This window comes from Kryptolebias marmoratus, linkage group LG19, assembly GCF_001649575.2.
Source record: "Kryptolebias marmoratus isolate JLee-2015 linkage group LG19, ASM164957v2, whole genome shotgun sequence".
In the NCBI taxonomy this organism is placed as follows: Eukaryota; Metazoa; Chordata; class Actinopteri; order Cyprinodontiformes; family Rivulidae; genus Kryptolebias; species Kryptolebias marmoratus.
In genome coordinates, this window is record NC_051448.1 from 17,291,021 (window position 1) to 17,315,809 (window position 24,789).

General features: G+C 39.6%; 1 long non-coding RNA gene across 1 annotated transcript; it reads left to right on the plus strand.

Annotated features, from left to right (window-relative positions):
• The first annotated feature begins 573 nt into the window (after positions 1-573).
• LOC119617978 lies at positions 574-4,818 on the plus strand. Its single transcript, XR_005234496.1, has 2 exons — positions 574-1,011; positions 3,700-4,818. It is a non-coding gene; the product is annotated as an uncharacterized LOC119617978 (long non-coding RNA).
• The last annotated feature ends 19,971 nt before the right edge of the window (positions 4,819-24,789 follow it).

Here is a 24,789-nt window from a genome sequence, read left to right on the forward strand (position 1 = left end):
AGATGCTTGATCCTGCTGACCCCCTCAGGAGGAAAAAATCACCTCCCTTTGTGAGAAAAAGCATTTCAAGAAGCGAAAACGTACGGCTGCTTTTCTTAACCTCTCATGTTTAGCTTGACCTGGATGGCACTGAATCTACTCCAATAACAACACCGTCTGCACTATAATTGGACAAACTAGACTCCTATTAATTGCAGAATAAAAATAATGCTACCATTCAGGTCAAAAAGTTATGAAATCAAAATGCCAGTGAATAGAAAAATGAGTTGGGTTATTGTCTGGGAACTATATCTTGTACGGCTGACTTCCTATTGGATGCATGTGTTGTGTGTGCAGCATGTTGTGATTTTCAGCTCGTGTTTCTTGATTTAGAGTACACACACTGTGGCTGCGTGTCTCAGCTGTGAGCCGAGCTGCGCTGCAGTCACTTGTCTTCTGCAGTTTTGGCAAGCTGCCTGTGTTTTAACAATGGGGGAAGCAGTTCACAACAAAAACTCAGAGGAAAACTAGCTATATTACATTTTATGATGATGATAATGTTTTTTTTACTTAAAGAGGAAATTTTTATTTTTGTGAGTACATTAGTGCAGGAAATAAAATGATTTCATATTATCTAACAGAATTAGGGGCCAACCCTTTTTTTAAAAAAAATGCAAAGTTTGGAATACTCGAATAATAATTTTGCGCACAGTATTTCAGTCTTTTTTCTGCTTCCACTACAGTGTGATGAAAAGTTATGTTTTTTTCCTTTCTTTTTAGCATTACTAATGTGATAGACGGACAAACTTTTTTTTTCTTTTTAGAAAGCAAAGGGTTTTGGGTCTGGCATGGCTGCGGCGTTGGTGAAGTAGGCAGCAATTAGAGTGGCGCTAATGAACTCTCTCTCATTATCAGTGAATCAACAGGCCTGTGCTAATTACGGTTAGCAGGACAGATCCTCTCTCCCACTGCGACCGGCTTCAAGGTCCCTCCGGAGCCGCGGCGCACCGGATGGTCTGCCAGCAGCCACAGGTGCAAAACACTCACTGCCAATGTTAAAAACAGAACATAACACCCACAGACACAAGGCCTGACGAGCACACATAAACACACCGAATGACACCATCTCTTTCATGTTGTGGTCATCTCATTCAGACACCCCCCCACCCACACCATTCAGTCTTTTTTAATACCTTTTACAGCTTCAAGTCCTGGTAACTTTTTGTCACCCAACAGTAAATATATAAAAAGATATCTGATTTTATTACATGGTTGATGTTGTTAAAGGAACACACCTGTTTTGTTTGCACCTCTAAAAGAAACATTTAGTTCATATTTCATGGGTTATTTTTTTTTGTTTGTTTATCCAGTGGTAATATGTATTAACATTTTATTGACCAAGTTGATTTTTTTGGATGACCAGCAGTAAAAACTAAACAGAATTAAATTAAATCCCCTGCTGCCTTTCATGTCAGAGTTTTAAACCAAGATGATCTTGGTTTAGTCTTTTTGATCAAATATTAAAAATAACATATTGCATGATTGCATGCAATATTGTGAGATCTTGTGTGATCTGTTAGTACTTGGAGTATGTGTTGGGAATGACTCTCAGCTACTACCACACTAAACTTTAGCTCAATATCTGTGCAATTGACTGCACTATACATTTTTTTTAAGATTAACTGTGGTGGCCATCTTAAATTGGGTTGACTACAAACGTTTATCAGCTGTAGATGTACGTACATCATCTCAAAGTGTCATTAAATTCCATCCACGGGTTCAGACAGAGTAACAGTTGATGTCAAAGTTTTAAGCAAATGGCTTGCACAATTTGACAATGCTTGACGTATGTGTTGGGGATGACTCTGAGCCACTACCACATAGGATTTTAGCTCAATAGCTGTAGAACTGAATGAGTTATAGCCATGTTCTTGATGTTGTTGTCATTTTTTAAGATTAGTTGGCTGAGGTGGATGGCTTGAATTGAATATTTTGCTAACAGACAGACAAACAAACACACACAGAGGCATTTACCTGATTGCCCGCCCTTTGTGGTGGCTGGAGATAAATAGACACAAAGAACCATACATTGCAGATTAACTTTAATCTGTAATAGTAATTAATTGTTCCTCTACCATAGAACTTCACTGACGTCTTGCCTTTCAGAGCTTTATAAGTAGGTCCTGGGGTTTTAGGTGTGGCAGTGTTGTTTGTTATTCTGTCATGTGTCATATTCCCTATTCCTGGCTGGTCAGTTAACTTCTTGACTGAAGCTGAACATGACAGGTTTCCTTAAAGGATCTTTGATGCTGAGCTGACAGGTCCTTGGGGACCAGGAGACCAGGGATTCTCTTCAGCACCCCCACCCCATTTATAATGAGCCCTATCCTGATAAGTCATCTGAGTGTGATATAATGTTCACATACTTTTATTTATATCTTGTCATGTGTTTTTGTGAAATCAAATACTTGAATTTTTCTATGCGAATCCAAAATATTTATTAACCGATCATGTTTATATGCTTACCTTTTACTAAGTTTCTAATTAGAGCAAAATGATTCAGCATGCTTTGATCTGTACAATATTGTTTTTACTGGACTTTTGATGTGTTCAGTACTTTTGAAGTTGGGAAAACAGGCTCTGTTGTTTCTTTGTTTTAATGATAAAAGTAAATCAGGTAATGAAAACTGAATTTGAACGACTTTAGATGTGACAGTCTGTCATAGTCTGTAGGTTTTCTTTGAGTTGTTTCTCTTGTTTTTGTTTTGGTTTTTGTTTGTCTTTTTTGTTATTGTTGTTTTGTTTTGTGTTACACGTTTCACCAGGGGCTTGAACTCCAATGCAGGTTCAGTATATCCAGGATTTTCTTATGAGATCCACCTTAACTAACCCCAAGTGTGGCGATCATGCTCAGTGAGGCTATAAAGCTGGTTTTCAACTTAGTAAGTCAGTAAGTAAGTGTTCTGACTCCTAATATGTTCACATTCATGTAAAATGGCTGGAGCTGGAGTCCAAGAAACAAATCACATTCATAAAGAAAGAAGGGAAGTCAGCAAAATATAAATAAAGCTTGTACATACATTAAATTAACAGGCCTGTCATAAAAGAACAAATATTTTCATTAAAATTATTTGTTACAGATGCCACCTGTTACTAAGCTGTGTGAGGTTTTACCAAGTCTCTTAAAAAGCTCCTTTTTTTTTACAATAAATGTGTATCACAAATGAAATTGATTCAGCCCAGTGAATTGACTTAATGTAATCGAGTTCATTTTCTGTCTTTAAAAGTGTTTAGTTGACCCATAAATATAATTAGTTTTGAAAGATTTTTATAAGATCTATTTGGAAATGAGCAGGAACATAGAGACACATTATTGACAGATTGATAAGCTGTAGCTGCTGCTGCTATTTGCACTTGCAAAAAAAACACAGAATACTATGTACATAACTGTACAATGTCAACTTGACAGCAATATTAAAAAATTTAAAATAGCATTTGCATGAAATGTTACAAAAATAAAACTTGTAGTTGTTTTAAGATGGTAGCGATGCACTTTGGTTTTGACCAAAGTTCAGACTAACCATTAGGTCAAGAATCAAGTCAGAGTTAAGCTCTATATCCCCAAACAGAGCCTGTTCAAAAATCTAGAAAAGGTAAGATATTAGTTGTTCTGTAAGGGTTCCTGTCTGCCCCCAGATTTACTCCCTTTCTCTTCCCCAGGTGGACCTGTGGGCTGGCAGAACCTCTGTTCTGCCCTTGCTGGTTCTAATTCACACCCTTTTCTGGCCATCTCACCATCTCACCTGTAGCCAATGAGCTCATCAAGCAGCTGCCTCATAAGATTGACTCAGACGTCATCAGATGATGATCCGACGCCAGATCATACCTTCACCGTATCTCATCCCGTGCTCAGATGACTGGAAAGCAACCCCATGCTGCTGATCAATTCCTATAAAGACAAAGAACTTGCGTGCAACTCACCTACCTGCCCACTCTCCACTGTGATCTTCTCCTCTCATCCTTGGACACCAGGATCCTAGCTTCCCTTCATCTCACCTGGAAAAAAGACAGAAAACAAGAAGCTGAAAATCCTTTCCAGACATTACTGATGATCTGATAATACAGTCTTCAAATGAAAAACTAATACTTATCTCCTAAAACTATCTCCATCCATTTGATGTTATAAGTTCTTGTAAATGAACACCTTAAATTTTTTATCTGTGTTGGGTCCTGTGTGTCCATCTGCTGCCTCACTATGACATGGGTTATAACCCTTCCACAGAAGCCCACTTTAAAAGACCTGAAGTTTGTTTTCAAACTAAATGTCATTTAATTTCTGTGGTTTAATTCATGTAGCTAACTATTCAGTGTAAAAAAAAAGAATTAGATTTCTTTCACCTCATTAGAAGTTGTTACGCTAAATTGGCCACATTGACCTAAAATGTTACCAAGCCAACAGAAATCATGTCTAAAATCATAGTAGTAAAACCCGTGCTTTGTCAAGATTGTTTGGTCCTTTAACCAGCACACGCTCCACACTGAGATCTGAACATTTATGTGGTAAATTAGCAGAAGATCTGTCATCTATCTTACAACAACCTCCCAACATTCCCTTGCTCCGCAAACAATTGTTTTACAATAGACCCAGCAAGATTCATTAATCAAACGCCACTTGTAAACCAGCAGTGGCCCTCGCCTATCAAACACTCTAAATACTAAGTGAAAAGCACAAGCTCCAGCTCCACTGATAAAGGAACTCTAGGCTTTCTATTGAGTCTCTAAGGTGGTTAAAAAAAAAAAAAGAGAAAACGCCAAAAAGATTTTCAGTGTCAGCCCACAGCACGAGCCATAAGATAGGACCTGGGCATGTTAAATATACCCCCCTTCCTTTTCCATCTATAACTTAAGCAGAGATCAGTGGCTAACACTCTTAATCCCAAGGGGGTGCTTTCTGAGCTGTAATTTAAAAATAGCGTTTTAATAACACACCACTGCTACAGTACATTAATCTCAGAATTAATTATCTCCCCCACCCCCAGCCTATTTGCTTGAAAGAGGCTCTTTGCTGCATTTCTTGTGTTTTAGTTCTATTTATTCCACGAATGAGCGGATAAAGAGATGCATGTGGAGTGTCTTGCGAGGGGAGCAGCAATTATGCAGTTGCTAGCACATTAGCAGTATATGAAAATCAGCAAGTGAATTAGCGCCGCGGGGTGTCACAAGCACGGTGGTCAGCTAGGTAAGATGTTCACAAATGGAACAACAAAAACAAGGCTGCAATACACGAACTAGAAAATAATTCAATTAGGATGCGATTTAAATAAAAAACGTGAGTCCAATCTAAAGATATTGTACGAAACAGCTGCGGCACAGAGAATAACCTCATGTTTGTTTAAATTTTTATGCGAGAACATTCTTTTAATCAAACGGCACTCAAAGCCAAAGAAAGTCAATTCCAAAGAGAAATTAAAACGCATCACGTGACTGCAAGTCAGGCCTAAAGGCACCACAAATATTCAAAAACAATATTAAACTGCAATAAATAATATATGAGCCATCTTTGGCAATATAGCATTCAAGTGTCAGGGGACGTGGGCACTTAATGCAAGTTAATGAAACACAAGAATCGCGTTTAAAGGCACGGCAGTCACCGAGCGTTTGTCAAAAGGTGATGATTGTGTCGCTGTAGAAGTTGCTGGCTGATACAGTAGAAAAAGTCCACCCTCTTTCAGATTTAAGGGGTTTACGTTACAGGACCTAATAAAATTAGCTTGTCTTGACCAGGTGCTAAGGTGTTTTTTCAAATCAAACCTTAAGTGAACAAAAAAGACACAACAGTTTCCATGGTTTCCGTCGTTATTTATGAAATAAATTTTCAATTTCAGTCATGTTGAGGTCTGGACTTTGACTGGATCATTGCAACACTTTGATTCATTTCTTTTTTAGTTGATCTGATCTCCTTGTCACTGTGTCAACACACACCTGTATGGTCCAGTGTAGCAAACTGCCCAAACTTTCTCTTACACAAGTGACCCTTTATGGATGATTAGATAATCAAGTGCATTTGATCACCAGCATCAGGCTCTGCTTCTCTCCTAAATCTAATGGAAGCATCATGGGTAGACTTAATATTCCACACGCAGGTTTTCCTTTTTGGTTTTTATTTAATAAATATCAACATGGTGGTGGGCTGTGTTGTGTGTCTTTGCATACTTGAGATTACATTTGAATAATCTTTATCATGCACTGATACATCAAGCTCTAAAATTGAAGAAATATGTTCTCCCTTTTTTTCCTAAGACTGTAAATGAAGTGAACTTGGTCACTCACAGGGACTCTAAGCTGGGGCTGTTAATCAAAAAAGGACAAATCTTCCTCTTGCTCCCTTTCTTTCCACTTCCTGTTTCCCTGATTGACTGACTGCCTGACCTCTATTGTCACAGCCCCGCAGCTGACAGGGATCTCCGCGCATGCATCACTTTGTATGTTCGTGGCTGAATGGCTGCAACGCTCTCTGCATGAGGCAGGCCCCCAACACCCCACACCCCCACCCAACCCCACCCCTCCAGCCCAGCTCTGTGTATCACAGATAACTTTTACGAGGAGGTGCGGTTCACGCCTCCCGGCCCTTGCACCTTCCCGCTATCGCATCAAAGGATCTGGATCTGGTTAAATTCAGACACTGGAGAGACAGTCGGTGCTTGGCATGCATGATTGATGTCGAGTTTGTAACATTAGGTATCATAAGGTGTAATATAGAAGATAGTGGTGTGATTGCGTTTGAGCGCCTTGAAGGAAATAGGAAGCTGTTTGACAGCTATCTATGTTTTATGGTTTTCTGCTGGTGTTCCTTTGCTCTGGATTTCTGTCCATAGCTATAAAAACTAGGACCTGCTATCAATCTGAGTTATGTAATGAGGTAACTCTGCATCTCAGCCTGCCTGACTCTTCATCTGACTGTTGCTTTTTTTCCTGCTTTTACAAAAATCCCCTCACACACACTCACAGAATTTCTCTCAGACTTTTTGATGTTTCAATTAACGTTTGATTGAGTTATGAAAGTCTTGCAACCAAACCGAGAACAAATGGCAGAAATTTCTGTTACAACACGACTGCAGTCACATTTCTGTGTCTACTACATGACATCCTATTAATTTTGTTTATATCAAGACAGGTGGTTGTCAGTAAAAGTCAGTTCCTCAATCAATTTCCTTTTTTTTTTTTTCATACGGACTATTTTTAAATGAAAAAATAAGTTGCTAATTTTGTCAGTGCTCTTTCCAGACACTGCAGGTTTAATTGCTAATTGTTAACTGGGAATGAATGAATTTGCATATTAATTAGTTAGCCCATTTGCATTTTTAATTTGCTGCCTTCAAAGGGGGTGAGATAAAAGGTCGCACAATTCTGAATAATTTAAATAATTTATGCTCCATTGGTGAAAAGAAGCTGAACAGAAGTGTTCTGCGGATATTAACCCCTGAGAGCTTTTACCGAATAAAGCACTCCAAAAATTGTTTTAACAAATCTAATTAAACGGAAAAAGGTCTGAACACACAACCACCCAGAGCACCAGGCGCGAAAGTGTGTCCTCGGGAACAGAAAATGCTCAAGAGAGAGTGATGGCGGGTGTATGGATGTGGAGGACGAAACTTCCAGCCTTCTATCCGGGTATGAAGGCCTCTCATAGTCTTTTCATCATTCAGATTGATCAAATATCCCTACAGGAATGCTGATGGAGTTGGTGCTCAGTGATAGTAATTCTCTGTGAAGTTGAGCTGCTCTTTGCAATGTGACATCCTCCATAAGTAATCAAAGAGATGCATCTTCTGTGGTGGATCCTTGAAAGTTAGCCGAGCCTAATTTCAACTACATGTCCATGTTGTCATTTTAATGAACGGACAGTAACAGTGCATGTTCATTCATCAGATGATCCCAAGACAGAAACAACACAGACAAGTTGTAACTTTCTGGGTTTAAAGGGATATTTAGGCCATTTTGGAGTGTCATTCTGTGTAAAAAGGTATGAACTTTGAATATCTTACCTGTTGTAGCTCTTTGAACAGCTTCAGTTTGAAGAAATGGAGTTTCATTCTGACGGGACTTCCAAGTTAAAGGCTAGTCTGATGCAACCAAGATCAAAGTGAATTCCTGCCATCCTAAAACATCAGTCTCTAAATTCACTTCGAATCCTATGGTTTTTTGCAAGTGCCAAAAGCAGCAGCAGCTAGCGGTAGCATTTCCTGTGTTGCCTGGGGCCCTTCCGTGCCAAAATAATCACATAATGCAAACTTGACAGCAATGTTGAAGATTTTTTGGAAGATGGTTTTAATAATAATAATATTTAAATATAATATAATAATATTTGCTTTGAAAATAAGTCCTCTCGGACCCTATTGATGAGCTAAATTTAGCCCGTACAAGCGAACTCCCCTCCAAAGCAGATTGCCACTGTCTTAAAACAACTCCAATTGCATTGCATTGCATTGCTTGATTATTATGGCAGAAATTTTGGAAAATTCCTGCAAGAAGATTTGCAGCTAGCTGCTGCTGTTATTTGCGCTTCCAAATAACAATTAAATTTTATGTAAATTGGTATGTATAGCAAAAATGACATCATTGCAAAGGTTTATGAAACAATGTTTGCATGGGCCAATTTGAAAAATTATTGTTTTAAGATGCCATTAATCCACTTTGGTCTTGGCCCTGCCTGGACTGGCTAACTAACCATTAGCTTGTCCTGTCCTGTAACTTTGTATCTCGAAAGTGAGGTCAAAGAACTACAGGTAAAATATTATTTGGTCATAAGTTTGACACAGATCCCCACCTCAAAATGACCAAAATATCCTTTCACTTCAACTTTATCCTGTTATAACTAGTAAAGATCTAGTTTAGTGAAAAAAAAAAATCTCTTCCATTTTTGGTGCAAGGACTTGATATTTTCACTCCCTCTTCTTCAACCAGGTCCCGACTGCATTGTAAGACTGTCTCATCTCCTTTGTCCCAGTGATCTTAATTACAGGCCCTGGGCCCTTCGCAGAGAAGCCCATTTAAATCAGAGCGCAACCAGCTTCCATTATGGGCTTGGCATTTGGTCTTTGTGCCCATGCTTTTAAATTACATGCTGCCAATCCTAGTGGGCACGGGCAAGATGAAGAGCGGAGGATGGGTGAGAGATGAGGTGAAAGGGGGATGAGAGAAAGAAGAGAGGGGGCTGAGCGCAAGAGCGGAGGGGGCCACAGGCTGTACATGTCGACAGAAAGCCCCCCCTCCCCTCCCTTCGTCTGCCCTCTTTATCACCAGATAACTTATGTAAAGGAGCAGATGAAACCCATTCCCATTCACGTCGGCCTGATTGTCAGAATAAGCTTGCATTCCTTTGAAAAGTGATTGACCGCCTGAAAGCGTACAAATTAGGGGCCTGTTCGTCTTTTCTTCTGCAGTCGTGGGGTTTATTTGCGGCAGATTCACCCAGGCCCAAAATTAAGTGAACTCAGGCAGGGATGAATGGGAGAGCTCTGATTGAATAATTGATTTCCTTTGTGTGGCCTGTGTTTAAGAGGGATAACTAGACATCTTTTGGAGTGTAATGATTGTAATTACTGCGATGACTGGTCATGTCAAATATGACACAGGAAAGGACTGTTATTAACCTTTATTCTCCACATAGAACAAAAAAACTAGCCTAATATCCTCTTGTCTCTCCTGTCTGCATATGGGTTTCACCTCTGCTGAAGGCATGGCTGCTGTAGATTGAATGCATGGATGAACTTATTCCCTGTCTTCTGCTCCTGTCCCATGAAAGGTAGATGTGTAATTGACTGTGCAGTCAGAGTCACTGGTATGTCAATGACTCACAGAGTTAGCGAGCCTTGGGGTAACTCTTAAGGTACAATGCATTTTGGCTGCAGAAAACAGTGTAAAAACCGGGAGTTAAAGCCCTGTTCATTACATCCGTCAGATTCTCATATGCCTCAACCTCTCAAGCAGTGCAGCCTGAAATGGGCTGTAATGCACTTGACGTGTTCCGGGGCCTCAGTGAAACATACATTTATCTCACAGAGATCAGACACGGGCTGCTCAACTTACTGGACATGTGATGCACATGAATCGCTTACAACTACTGCCTGACCTAAACTGTGAGTTCGACAGTCATAGATTTAAAGAGATAGTTTGGTCATTTTTGAAGTGATGTTCTATCAAATAATCATCAATAGTTTGCAGTGGGCAATAACTACAAAATCCTACTAGCATTTCTCAAAAAGCCATGTCAGTGAAAAGTGATTTTAAAAAAAACAGGCCATCATTTAGCTAGCCATGAGCCTAGCCTGGACACTGACTTTTGCCTGCTTTTCCACACTCTCTGCTCAATGACTGTTGTCATCGCTGAAAGGCAGGCAATAATGTGATTGCCTGTGTTTGGACTTTATCTGTGTGTCTGCAAGTCCCTTTCAGGCAGGGTTCTCTGTATGTGTGTTTATATTGTCAATATAAAATCCGTTGCACCCAAATGCCACAGTTCAAAGAGCATCTCCCACATAACAGGTCAAAGACAGCCCACTCTTCCCATGTTCCATTAGGACATGTCCATTTCCTCCTGTCCAGCTTTGAACAAGACATTTACCTGCACATTTCAAACTTGTCACCACAAACTTCAGACCCTTTTGCCCCTCAGCTGAACTTCTTCAGTCAGTGCTGCCCGCCTCACCAGCTGTAGAGACTTTTTGCAACTTCATTTGAAGCTTTTAATTAGGTGCCTCAAGTACTTGTAATAGGGGAAATGTGATCAGCGAACACCAAACAGATGGCACCCGAGAACCGTAATGCATTTTCACCATGACATAAATGAGCTATGTCTTATCAGTTAAAATGGGGAGTATTAAAGCTTGAAATTTCTTTTCCTCAGCCCTGCTGGTCATGTGGTTCCAGGAACAGAAAAGTCTGTTGGTATCGTTTGGTTAGTCTATGGTTTACAGTATGTCAGATTTAAGTTGGTTGAACCCAAAATGCAGACAGACACTGAGGAGCTCCAAAGAAAACTAATTTATTTTTTAAAGGACAAAAACAAAAGGAGTTGACGTGGCAGCAAAAACTAACAAAATACTTACAGACTGCAGGGAACAAGGGAAAGGCAACACAAGGAAATCCAGACAGTGCGTGTATGCAACAACAATCCACTGAGAAACGGAGGCTGAGGAACCGGTTATATAGAGTGAGGGTGATTAGTAAGTGGACACAGGTGACTGATTACAAACTCTGGACAGGTGCAGATGGGTGTGGCAGGTAAACAAGTGCTGAGCTGAGGACAGGTGAATAGTGACGGGGGACGCAGAGGGCACACAGAACAAAAACTACACGAGAACCCACAACATAAAACTAAACAGAAACAACAAGAAATAAAACAGAACCAATAAGCCTAACTCAAAATAAACTCTGAAAATAACTCAAAAATACCCAAATACTGACACTGTACAGTTGGAGGCATGAGAAGAAATCCCTTTCACTCTAATGGCAATCGGTGGATTATAGTTTAAGTTCCGCAAAAAGAATGATTTCCCTGGCTGTTTATTTAGTCAATCAACATCCCGCTTTGAGGTTGTGTTGTATGTAGGTGTTTAACTATACACATAAATCACGGTTGTGTATGTACTTCAGTTTTGGTAACATGGTTCAGTACGGGTTTGGTACAACAGAAACAAGAAAAAAACACTAGTTTTTTGTAATATTATTTTAGATAATAACCCTCCCAAAAACAGAAACAGAAAAGCAAACCACCCTTGTTAGGGGAGAAGCTCTAAGGTAGCAGGTTGTGTACACCAAGATAGGATTCCTCTACCAGTAATGAAAAAAAGTATTGTTCTTTTTTTTCTCATTTAGGTTTGAACTGTAAACTGTGTCTTACTAACAATGTTTCAAACAGAAAGTTTAAAACATTCTCCTTTTTAAGATTTTTTTCTTTTAAAGAGGGTTTGTTTGTTTTAGGTAGTTTGGCCAAGATTTCAATTAAAACAAATGGCAGCACATATCATCTCCAAATGTGAAAATACAAAATAAACAAGACGTTAAAAGCCCACACCTGGTTTTTCAACTAGGTGCACATCAAATGGCTGATGTATTTAACTGTGTTTATTACATGCCAAAGTGAAAGAATTATGACCCTTTTGGCTTGTCATACATCCGTCCCTCCCTCTCCACTGCTGCCCTGGATCACAGAGAACCTGAAAGTTTTCCGCATGCTGATTTAAAACAAACATGCAGGTCTTCAAGCTCCAGTGATTCTTCTGAACAGCCATTCTTGCCGTGCTTTGGTGTAGGGCGCTTCAGATGGCATCTTCTTAGGATGATTAACTCATTTATACCGATTCACAAACACATATACAATGCAACTGCATAGGTAGAGCAGCTGTGAACTGCAGTTGTAATGGATGCAGTATGCAATTTAATGTTGTCTTGATAAAATATGCAAGGCCTTTGCTGAAAAATGTTGTCTGAATGGGAGCATATGGTGCCTTTCTAGATTTGTAAGCTGCTCATACCAAGGACACTAACGCACCTCCATACCATCAGAGAGGCAGACTTATGAACTGTGCACTGATAACAGGTTGAATGGTCCCGCTCTTTTTTAGTACAGAGGATGTGGCATTTATTATTTTCGAAAGTAAATTAAAAATTTCTTTCATGTGACCACAGAACAGTTTTCTACTTTGCTTCAGTCCATTCTGTATGAGCTTCAGCCCAGAGAAGATGAATGCAGAGAAGACGGCAGCATTTCTGGATGGTGTTTACATGTGTCTCCTTCTTTGCCTGATAGAGCTTTAAACAGCATTTATGGATGGCAATGCGAACAATATTTACAGACAGTGATTTGTTGAAGTGTTCCTGAGTCCATGCAGTGATGTCCAGAACAGAATCAGAGCCGTTTTTAATGCAGTGGCCCCTGAGGGCCCTGAAGATCACAAGTTTCAGCCTTTTGTCCTTTGAGCTCAGAGATTCATCCAGATTCTTTAAATCTTTTGATGATATTATGAATTGTTGATAATAGGGTATTCAAAGACTTCCTAATTTTCTGTTGAGGAACATTTTTCTGAAATTGTTCCATTATTTTTAGACATAGTTTTTTCATGGACCAGTGACCCTCCGCCCATCTATTTTTCTGATAGATTCATCCATCCATCCATCCACTTTCTTTATCTGCTTCCCCTTTTCAGATCGCAGGGAGCTGATGTCTATCTCCCTGAGACATTCAGCCTATCTAAAATTCTCTTTTAATACCCATGTTGCTGACATGTTGCTAATTAACCGTTGTTGCAAAATGCTCCTTGAGCTATTTTTATTTGTACCAGTTACTTTTACAGCCTTTTGTTGCCCCTGTCCCAACTTTTTTGAGATGTGTTGCTACCATCAAATTCAAAATTACCTTTTCTCTGATAATTGGTAAAATTCTTGGTTAAAACATTTGATAAATTTACTATGTTCCATTGTGAATAAAATATGAGTTTATGCATTTTTTCAAACCACTGCATTCTGGTTTTTTTTATGTACATAAATGTCTGCATTTGGGATAAACATTTTATCAATCATTTTGTCAACATTGAGCAAAAAAAATATATTTCCACCACGACGAGTGTTTAGATGAAGTCACTAATTTAGTCTGGAGTTGCTTGTGACTGTGCCGTCCTGCTATTTGTGTTTCCTAATGACTTTCTAATTTCTCATCAGTGGGTAGCTGGCCTCCACAGCAGGCAGACAGAGCAGCAGTGGCAAAGTGCCATCCAGGAACAGCTGCTCCTCCATGTTGTGTTTACGGTGTCCGTAGGCCTCAGTTACAGCCTTTAGTTTGCCTTTATATTGGAAACATTTCATTGAGTTCAGCTCTTTGGTCGAAGCTGAGATCTAGCAAAATATGTTAGCAATCAGAATACGCATTGAGGAGGGCTCTTAGCTTCTACTACACCAGGTTTTAGCACAGTACCTGGAAAACTGACTGAGTTGTAGCCTCTTTAGTATTTCCCAAGGTCATTTGGCTGTCAGAGTTTCATTAAAATCTGTCCAGTGGCTCATGAGATATTTTGCAAAGCAAGCAAGCACACACACAGACAGGCAAAAACCTTATCAACCCTTTCACCTTTGGCAGCATGCAAAAATCACCATAATACCGAACGTATTGCAAAAGAATGTGAGAGCACTTCTATAGTGGTCATTAAAATACCAAGAGATCATTATAGTCATTAAAGAACCAATCAGTTGTACACATTTACCAACTGTATTATAATAAATGTGAGCAAAGAGACCCTGACAGAGACAAATGACAGTGAGTGACACTTCTCTTCCAGCACACTGGTCAGAACTGTCAGAGCAGCGCAGCCGTACACATCTACCAGGCCTCCTCTGATCTCAGGCAGGAAGGAGACAACACTCTCAGATCAACACCCTGTCATCTCACAATGTGGCATCTCCCCCCTTTGAAGGTACAGTAGCATTGTTGCAGTTGTTCTGATGTGAAACTCTCGCTTTTATCATCCTGTTTTTTGCAAGGAGGAGAAGAGTGGGAGATGAAGGAGGCAATTTCTTTTTAACTCGAGCCCACCAAAGTGGAAGGAAACAGCATGTTGACAGGTGTGTGAAAGCAGTCCTGCTGGGTCAACTGGGAAACTTCAGAAACCAGTTTAGAAGGCGTTTTCAGAAAAGATCCCAGAAAAGGGGGGAACAATAGGCTTTCTGGTAGCTGAGCAACTATTAGCACACATGTACAAATCAGGAGTTGGTCCCAATGGCTAAAGATGCCCGTTTTCACCACAAATCATTGTTTTCAGCTTCAGCAGTATACTGAAAGGCTTATGTGCTTGTGCCTCCACAAAGTGTCTTAGGACAGAAGCCAGAGAGATTAGCTCCTTGTCCTAAATTACCAGCCAGCTGTAAACTACAAGTCCCATTCCACTGCAGGAGGATCAGTCCTCCCATTAGCCTTGGCAAAGTGCCGACTACCAGTGTGAGGTCGGTCGTCATCAGGAGGCCCAGTTGGGACAAGACCCTCTGTCACTCACTGCGACACGTCATAAACTCATTGTGTTGCCATCAGTCTGAGGATGTAACCACCTCCACAGCAGATGGAGGCCCAGCAGGGCAACAGGGGGGGCCATGCCCCAGGCCTCTGCCCCATACAGAGTGCACACGGAAAGAGAAAAAGAGGCCACAACTGTAGGGCTTCCCCTTTAGCCCAGACCAGACCTCCTGTGGATACACCTCTGGATGAAGGCCTAATGTTTTCCATGATTAATTAGAAACAATTGTAAGCAAGCCAATACTGTAAAGTAAAATGCTTGGTTTTGGTTGGAAACATACATGAACAAATAAAAAACTTCTGTTTTTTTGTTTTACTAAATTAAAGTTATGGGAAAATCTACCTTTCAGTTCTTGGTTTGTTTTTGGATGGGGACATCTTAAAAGCAATTTGGTCTTTATCAGGTTATAAAAATTATTCAAATCTAACTTTAATTATATAAAAAACACACAATAGATTCCACCAAGCCATTCTTCATTAAACAAAAAACAATGGCAAAATGGAAAAACTGTGGAAAGAAAGTCCACTGCATAGTTCAATAGCTTGTAAAATCGCCCATAGTAGTGAGAAATTGAAATAGTTTTCAGTTTCTCACATGGTCTAGTAGGAGTTTTGGCTCACCCTTTTTTATAGCGTTGCTTCAGTTTAATGAGATTTGCAGGCATTTATTTCTACACAACTGTCTTAAGTCCCACCACAGCATTTCTGTCAGGTGGAGGCCTAAACCTTGACTGGACCATTGCAACACCTTGGGTCGTTTCTTTCTCAGCCATTCTGTTGTGGATTCGATGCTGTGTGTTTGAGATCATTGTGCTGTTGCATCGCCACTCAGTTTGGCCCCAAGCTTCAGCTGTCAGACAGATGTCCTCACATTTGAGTCTAGAATACTTTGGTCTACAGAGGAGTTCATGGTCGACTCAAGGTGCCGAAATCATCACCCTTCCACCACTGAACTTGACAGACAGTATGAAGTGTTTGGGCTGATATGCTGTGTTTGATCTTTTACAAACAAGCTGCTGTGGATTATGGGTAAACCTCTGGTCTCATCTGTCCAAAAATCATTGTTCCAGAAGTCTTGTGGTTTATTCAGATGCAACTTAGTGTTGCTGTCATGTTCTTTTTAGAGAGAAGAGGTGTTCTCCTGCAACCTTTCCAAACTTGTTCAGTCTTTTTCTATTTATCTTGTTTTAAACGTTAACCTTTAACCTGCTAAATGAGGCTTCTAGAGTCTGAGCTTGAGAGAGCTCTTGTGGTTTTGAGTTTGAGTTTGAGTTTGTTATTTTTTTAAATTTCTCTGAGAACTGCACGGTGTGACCTTGTGGTGAATTTGTTTGAGTTTGCATCCACTGCTGGGAAAATTAGAAGCTGTTTAGAATGTTTTCCATTTGCAAATAATATTTCTCATTGTAGACCGATGGACTCTAAAATGTTTGGAAATGGCCCTATAACCTTATCCAGATTGATGGGGAGCAGCAGTTGTTTCTCTAAGGTCATTGCTGAAGCCTTTCCACCTTGGCATTGTGTTAACACACACCTGTATGCTCAATCAATACAATACATTTGATCAGCAGCACCTGGCTGATACTTTCTTTCCTAAGTCCTACAAAAGCAACAAGGGTGTCCTTTAAAAAAATACTAACACAAAGTAATCTATTGTGTGCTTTTGTACGCCTGAGGTTCAATTTGAATAATGCTGGAACCTGTTATAGATCAGATAATTTTTATTATTATCTTAATATGTAAAACCCTAGAATTAAAGGGAAGTGAACTTTCTGTTTCCCGTGACCATATCTTGTATCTTCTCTTCTGAGCTGCTGCTGTGGATCCCAGCTGCAGCTATCAGTAAATGTCTGAGCAGTAAGCCAAAATTTCCCTCCACAATGTAAGCATGAAAACACTGACATACATGTTCTGCAAGGGATAAAGATGTCTCCCCTCCCCTGAATGGGGAAATGTAATGATATTCATAAAAATACCACCTACTAGAGACACGGGAGGAACAGTTCCTTAGCAACAACACACAGTATCACACTCTTACAAGCCATATCTTGGGAAATTTTGACCAACTTGGGATGCAAACAACAGAAAACCTTTAACTAGGCCATGTTCTGAGGCTGCTCCCTATGGCTGGGTATCCACGTGTCTCGTCTGGCACAAATCTCCTCCTAATGAAACCTACTGCGTATCCACAAAACATAATAAAGAGAACAAAAGGCAGCTTGCAACCAAAGCGCAACCCTTTTTTGTTTCTGTTGCATAGACTGGCTTCAAATTATGTAAATATACTTCAAAATTAAACAATAAATTAAATGTTGACTCAGTGTTTTCCACATGTAATAGCCTTTTGAGGTACTGAAAACATGATAGTCCTAGTTGCTAAACAAATTGTCAAGGAAAGACCCAAAGAAGTCAAACTTTGAGCCTAATTTCCCTCGAGCCCACAGAATCAATTTCTCTTTATCAGTTGATGAAAAAAAAAAAAATCTAGATCAAGATCATCTGCTTATTTATTGTACTAAATTAGAGTATTGATCATGCTTGTTGCAGATATTTAATTTTTTTGAACAATAAAATGAACTGAGAACCAGTGATCATGTGATGCTGTTTGAGTTAAAGTGGTCTGCAGGGCGCAAAACTAGTCTTTGCATCAGTGCGTGTGTGTAGATAAAGGTGTTCAACATTTAAACCTTACGCTTTCTTGTTATTATCATTATCTGCAAAAATGACCCGAAAACAATTACCGTCCAGTAATGAGTGATGTTTGTTTTTTTTCCCCGTCTTTAATTACAGGTAATCAGAGACAGCGGATGACTTAAAAGCAGCACTCAACGAAGAGCACAAGGAGGTCAGAAAAGACTTTTCTTTAGAGGGCCTTAAGAAAAGAAAAGAAAAGAAAAGAAAAGAAAAGAAAAGGAAAAAAATCACCCCATAAAAACTAAATAAAGAAAACACAAATAATGTTTTTTAAAGCTGCACACACAAGAAACGTATTGCTCAACTCCTCACTATTTGAATTTTCCATCTGAAATGTTAGATGAAAGCATTTAAAATCCGTACTTTCATTCTTCAAAGTTAAAAAAACAGATCACTGGGTATAAAGATGCTCCCAAAACTCTAATCTGCACCGGTTTGGGGTTCTCGCTGAGTGGTTGGCCCTTGAACGGTGGATTTACGCACCTTACTGTGTGATTAGAGCTGAGCAGAAAGGCTTCATCGCCCTCTTGTGGTGATAAAATTAACTCTGTCTCACCTCTTCGCTCGAGAAGCAAACCTTCAGTGGCTCTCCTGTGTTGGATGTTTGTCATGTAAATGACGAGGTGGAGATAGAGTGTGTTTTATATCTCTTATCTATTCTGCAGTGCCTAACGAGTTTAATTAAAGCTCCATGACAAAAGGCGAAATGCAAACTCACACACTAAAACAAACTAATAATAATAAACATTATAGCACTTCACCTTTATAACGCACTTCTCAGTTTTAAATGACATCACTATCATGCCAGTATTTTGAATGGGTAGCTAAAGCTTATAATAACAAAGGAAGAAGGAAAAGAAATCTAGTAATAAATGTTAAACTATTAATAAAATCAGTCCTTACAAAAATATTTACACCAATAAAATTTATGAAAGAGTCTTTTTTGGCGTGTTTCTTTAGACAACCTTAGAGTAATTAAAGGCCTATCTGTTAGTGCTCTTAGTATGTGTTGGGAATGACTTTCAGCTACTATTACATCAAATTTCAGCTCAATATCTATAAATTTGACTGGGTTGTAGCCATTTTTGTTTTTGGTAGCCGTCTCGTTAATCAGTTAGAGATGTAAGCCCAATGATTGTTTCCAGAGAGTTTAATTGAAATCTGCCCAGTGGTTCATGAGATATTTTGCTAACAGACAGACAGGCTTGACTCTAACGGTTAATGCCAAAGTTTTAAGCGACGATGTTGCGCAATGCGTAGCATTCAAAGTGTGTGTTAGGAACAAATCTCAACTGCTACACTAAATTTTAGATCAGTGTCTGTAAAACTGACTGGTTTGTGTTTGCTGAAGTTGGTTAAATGACCTTTGACCTTAAATGAAACCGAATTCTCAGAAGGATTATAAGCAAGATGTGCATAAAAATAAAATATTAACACTGCTTTTCCCTAAGCCCTGGAATTTAAAAGAAAACAAGTTTTAGTTAGATCAGAAATCATTTTCAGACGTCTTCAGTCATTTCATTTTATCTCTTATCATTACTCAGCATTAAAGCCGATTCTTCTCATGCGTGCGCGGTCCTTCCAGCACAACGTCAGGCCTCAAAAGACGAGAGAAAACAAAAGTAACGGGCAACACAAGAAGCTAGAATGTGACGCGGATCATGTTTTGTGTTGGTCAGAGCTGAGCCACCTTTCTCATTTAACAGGTACGAAACTAAGTAACAGCACTGCACAGAAGGGGGCGCTCTACTCTGTGTAAGAGACATGAGATGAACATGATGATGATGATATCTATTAATCGTGTGGTGAAAATTATTTTAAAGGACATATAATCTCATCATTAGATGAAACACAGCTCTATAACCATCAACTACAAATTGTTAAGAACAGTGTCCCCTGATCAGACCTTTAAATTTAATTAAATAAAAAATAAATGTATACATTTGGGGCACAGCAGCACAGTGGTTAGAGCTGTCGCCTCCCAGCAAGAAGGCTTTTGGATCGCTTCCTGACCTGGGGCCTTTCTAGGTGGAGTTCACATGTTCTCTCTGTTCTCACAAGGGTTCACTCTGGGTACTCCAGTTTCCTCCCACAGACCAAAAACATGCCTGTTAGGTTAATTGGTAACTCTAAATTGTCCCTAAGTGAGTCTGTGAATGGTTGTTTGTCTCTGTATGTCCCTGCAATGGACTTGCGACCTGTCCAGGGTGTCCCCCGCCTCTCGCACAGTGACTGCTGGAGATAGACACCAGCTCCCTGCGACTCAGAAAGGAGAAGCAGGTAAAGCAAATGAACATATTTATGCTTTGTAGCCTGAATTCATCGTAAACCCACAGATTAGAAGACAATACCAAACAATAAAACGAGAGCACCAGGTCTGACCGAAACGTTGAACTTCAGCAGATAAATGATCAGAAAGAGAATGCACTATGGAGCTCAAACAGAACAACAGCAGCAAAAAAAAAACCCAAAAAACAGCTGTTGGTTTATATTTGAAATCACAGACAAAAACGAACAAAACCTGCTCTGTAAATCTATCCAAACAACTAATACTCAACCAGAAAAAGTCTGCTCAAACACAACTCCAAGGCAGCTCATTAGGAGCTTAAAGACAACAAGAGAGAGTCCATAACTGCAGACAAGAACCAACAGAAAGTTCCCCTCCTCATAAATTACTGGAACTAATTCCGCTGAACTTTTCCATTACTGACAGCAAACAGAGCAAAATTGTCTGAGACGTTCATTAAGCCATTGGGATTCCACAAAGAGAGGTACAAATGTCAATTCTTCACACTTGGAAGCGAAAGACGATCCACCTCGAAAAACACTTCGTCGGGGTTAGTTTACAGTCATTTAGACAAATCTACATGTTTGCTGTTGGGCCTTAGACATGTGAGCCTGAACATTCAGCGCGGAGTCTCTGTGTAACTCTTTATAACCTACCAACAAAATCAAAGGAGAAACATTAAAACATATGCAGTCAAGACAAGGAGACGTGTCAGATGGTGCTCATCACTGAGGCTCTGATTGCAGCACAAAGCATCATTATGTAAAATAGCTCAGTAGCTGTTCTTTTTGCATTGGGCATCAGATTAGGATGACTCCTGGATGCCTACCTTTTGGAGGGTTTTTTTTGTTTGTTTGTTTGTTTTTTAAATGGGGGTGCGCCTGACTGTAAGAAGATCCCGGGGTAGACCCAGAACTTGCTGAAGAGATTATGTTTTCTCTCTGCTCTCTGACCTAAGAACACCTTGGGATCCCCCAGGAGGAACCGGAGTGTTTCTGGGGAGAGGGGTGTTTCCCTCCTGGGCCCGATCCATCCGCGACCCGAGGACTGACGTCGTTAAACAATTCAGAGACATTTTCGTAACTATGTTAAAAAAAAAAAAAAAAAAAAAGATTCACTGCCAATTTCATTCCATCTTCAAAGTTTTTTTGTTTTTTTTTTCAAAATCATGACGGTATTTAATTACGTTTGATTTTTAAAATACCATTTTTAGCCGTAAATTGCTGTCATCACAAGTTTTTCTAAAGCATCGTAGGCCTGGAAAGCAGGAGTGGATGTTGAACAAACAAAACCAGAAGATTGGATCTCTGTGAAAATGAAGTGTGAACGCTAAGAGCTGGAATTTGTTGGATGAGCTAAAAACTGAATTGGTAAAGTTAAAACAATCTAAACTGTAGCTAAAATTAGCCAAAGAAATCCACAAAACAATAGCTAAAAGCAAAGACTAGCAAAACAGCAGCTATGAAAAAAACTAGCAAATCAGGAGCTAAAAGCTAAAAACAGCAGAATTGTAGCTAAAAGTCAAAATTAGCAGAACAGTAGCTTAAAGTTAAAAAAGATAGCTCAAAGCTACAGCGAATAGTAGCTCCTGTGAAAGCCAAAATTAGCAAAACTGTGGATCAAAGCCAAAATTAGCAAAAACAGCAGCTAAAACTAGCAAAACAACATTTAAACTCTTAAAAAAAATACAAGTGCACTTAAGTAGATTTCAAACAGCACCAAACATTTCAAAAAGTATAAAAGTTATAGCTCTACTGTCCCGAGCGAGCGAGCTGAACATTTTGATATATGAACTGTTAAAAAACCAAATGCCAAAAGTAGTTACAGTCCAAAAGATCTATTTGAAGAAGCTATTAACAGGAAAACAATCAAGGGAATGCTGACTCAGCATTCAAGAAATGCTGAGAAACATCTAGAGCCAAACGTATTAGATTAGCTGCCTCTAAACCTGAAGGGTTTTAGCAACTGTTTAGTGAGGGTTTTTTTTTTCTGTTATTGTTTTGGGGTTTTTTGCTCTTTATTCACTTGAAAACAGGGAAGAGAAGAGGCTCTGAGGCTGTTTTAACAACATCACAGTGCCCCCATGTGGCCACTGTCAGTAATGATCAGAACTCGTCAAAATCAGCAGAAAACAAACTTTGTTATCACGTAGTTTTAATTTATTTTAGGAACAAACTTTGCGTCCTTTTACTTACTACTGATGGCATTAGTTACCAGTAATGTCAGGAACTTTGAGGTTATTTTTGACCAGGGTATGTCCTTTATCTTACACATTAAAAATGTGGCACCAACTTCCAGTTTCTGTCCGTGAGGCTGAAATCCTGTCTACTTTAAGACTCGGCTTAAGCATTTTCTTTTTGATAAATCTTATAGTTAGGGTTGGTTTGGGTTTCCTGAGCTCTCCCTTAGTTATGCTGCTACAGGCTTAGACTGCTGGAGGACAAACATTGCCTCACTCTGCTGCTGTCTTTACTTGCTCTACTCTCCGTGTTTGTATTTTAATTATTTCTATCATTAACATATGTTTTTATTTGTCTTTCTTCCAGTAGAAACTCCACCTGGACCAGTCATCCTGTGTTTGTCTGTGTCTCCTTCCTGTCCTCTCAAACCCCAGCTGGTTAAGGCAGATGGCCGCCGGTCCTGGTTCTGGTTCTTCTTTCTGTTAAAAGGGAGTTTTTCATTTCAACTGTTGCCAACGGGCTGTTCGGGATGGGAGACTGTGACCAGGTGAAGATTTGACCCAATCTGGCTTCCTTAGATAGATGACTTTTACTAATAGGCTCCTTAAAATGTATCCGAATGTTTTTGTACCAGTGGCGGATGGTGGTGATATTTGTAGGGCGGGCTAACAGATATATAATAAAACGCTGCAGTTTGTTTTCCAACAACAGAACCATCCAACTTGAAATAAAGAAAACCTGCTATAAATTGACATTAAGTTCTTTTTCATCACAAAGACAACCTTAAAACAAACCACCACCAAAAACCAAGCTGATACAGAGCCTCTATCAGGTGTCCAATACCTCATTCTCTTCATTAAGAGTTTCAGCTATAATCATTTCAGATGATTTTTCCCAGTCAAACAGCTTTGCATAACACTGCACCACACTCCTTGACACAATTACTAATCACACTGATAAGATAAAATCAAACAAGACCTGCAATATTGGAAAGTGCTTTTTTTTTTTTTTTTTTAATGAAACCTACCTTATTTAAAGAGAGGCTCACTCCGACAACTTTTCTGGGATCCAAAAATGTTAATAAACACCTGGTTAAAGATCTGTTAGCTACACTTGCTGTTAGCCAGTCTTTTCACTGAAACCAGGTCACAGGAAAACTTTGGATATCCTTGGGTCTATCTGCTCCCAACCTCGTCACTTCCGGTTTGTCCCCCAAAGACATTAAGGAAAACGGGTGAGAAATTAAATAATTCACCTCGTTTATGTTTATCTCGCTCGCCACTGCACTTATCTCAGTCCACGATAAACCACGCCCACGTACACTCGCGCTCGAGGCACGTTATTGTACGTCCACTCTCATTGGCTAAAGCCTGAGGCCTTGGGCTGACTCTGGGCTGGACTAAATTAGCCCAAATGAGCAGCAAACCGAGGGGGCGGGACAAGACAGCTGTCAATCATTATGTACAAGGCAAGACAAGGGGCTGAACGGGGCTGTAAAAACGTAGCCCTTTGGAAAGACTTGGGGATTTTCTCGGGACTGTTTGGCACGAGTTTTGTTGTAAATTTCACAAAATGTGATACAATATTTTTAATTTGTGTTTATTAGGTATTTTAACATTTATATTGTAAACACCAAGGAGGGCTTAGCCCAACTAGCCCACTGATACCAGCCGTCCCTGTTTTGTACGGTGCCCTGAGATGACCTTTGGTGTGAATTGGTGCTAAAAAAAAAAAAAGAAAATTGATCTAAATAAACTACCAAATGGACAGACACTGAACTTTAATAAATTTCTGGTCCTACTAGTGTTTACAGCAAGACAGAGCACAATATTAACTACTGGATTCCTAAATAATGTAATAATGAGTCATTTGGCAGGACCCTGTTTAGAACTACCTTATACTTAGCAGTACATCCTTAAAGTACACATTCTGGATAGACACCTATTAAATGATCATTGTGGCAAAATCTGTAAAATATAACAAACATTATCTTGTTCTCAAAAGTTTCAGTTAAATAAAAATCTTTATTTGTGCAGTTCCCTCTCTTCCACCACAGCCAAAACGTTAAATGGTCCACAGCTAAGGTATTTCAGATCACCTCTTTGCTGTCTCTTGAAAGAGACACTCCTTGTGTCAGATTCTCCTACACGGGACAAATATAAAGGTTCGTAACAACAAGGCTGTGCAGCTGCTGGCTGTTGAATCCAGAAGGCTTGTGGGGGAAGCAGCCAGATCAACTTTTGCTTGTATTCAGACTGTTATGCACGTTTGTGTCTACAAACATTTAACTTGCATTGATTCAATAATTGTTTTTTTTATGTTTTGAACATTACTTGTCAAAACTGGTATTGTGAGTCTTATAACAGGACTTAAACCCATTTACCATATGTTGGGGAACTTTTGTTGCAGTACTGCCCATTTAGCTTTGTTGTAAGTGCATTCTTTCTATGTTAGTGGCTAGAATGATTACCTGTTGTTTAAATTACCCCCGCCTATCGCACGATGACTGCTGGACAGAGGCACCAGCTCCCCGCTACTCAGAAGGGAGAAGCAGGTAAAGAAAATGGATGGATAGATGTTTAGCTTAC